Source organism: Bison bison, unplaced genomic scaffold (assembly GCF_000754665.1).
Source record: "Bison bison bison isolate TAMUID 2011002044 unplaced genomic scaffold, Bison_UMD1.0 scf7180017864180, whole genome shotgun sequence".
NCBI lineage: Eukaryota > Metazoa > Chordata > Mammalia > Artiodactyla > Bovidae > Bison > Bison bison.
Genome location: NW_011494752.1, coordinates 15428829 through 15429590, shown reverse-complemented (window position 1 = coordinate 15429590; position 762 = coordinate 15428829). Strand labels below are relative to the sequence as shown.

General features: G+C 42.1%; 1 protein-coding gene across 3 annotated transcripts in view; it reads right to left on the bottom strand.

The window, feature by feature from the left end:
- The window catches only part of CTC1 (CTS telomere maintenance complex component 1), a 21135-nt gene that overhangs the window by 11054 nt on the left and 9319 nt on the right, over window positions 1-762 (bottom strand). The window lies entirely within an intron of this gene.

Here is a 762-nt window from a genome sequence, read left to right as displayed (position 1 = left end):
CCAATGAATATTCAGGACTGATTTCCTTTAGGATTGACTGGTTGGATTGCCTTGCAGTCCAAGGGACTCTCAAGAGTCTTCTCCAATACCACAGTTCAAAAGCATCAATTCTTTGGTGTTCAGCTTTCTTTATAGTCCAACTCTCACATCCATACATGACCCCTGGAAAAACCATAGCCTTGACTATGTGGACCTTTGTTGACAATGTCTCTGCTTTTGAATATGCTGTCTAGCTTGATCATAACTTTTCTTCCAAGGAGTAAGCATCTTTTTATTCCATGGCTGCAGTCACCATCTACAGTGATTTTGGAGCCCCCAAAAATAAAGTCTGCCAATGTTTCCACTGTTTCCCTATCTATTTGCCACGAAGTGATGGGACCAGGTGCCATGATCTTTGTTTTCTGAATGTTGAGCTTTAAGCCAACTTTTTCACTCTCCACTTTCACTTTCATCGAGAGGCTTTTTAGTTCTTCACTTTCTGGCATAAGAGTGGTCTCATCTGCATATATGAGGTTATTGATATTTCTCCCGGCAATCTTGATTCCAGCTTGTGCTTCTCCCAGCCCAGCGTTTCTCATGATGTACTCTGCATATAAGTTAAATAAGCAGGGTGACAGTATACAGCCTTGACATACTCCTTTTCCTTTTTGGAACCAGTCTGTTGTTCCATGTCCAGTTCTAACTGTTGCTTCCTGACCTGCATACAAGAGGCAGGTCAGGTGGTCTGGTATTCCCATCTCTTGAAGAGTTTTCCACAGTTTA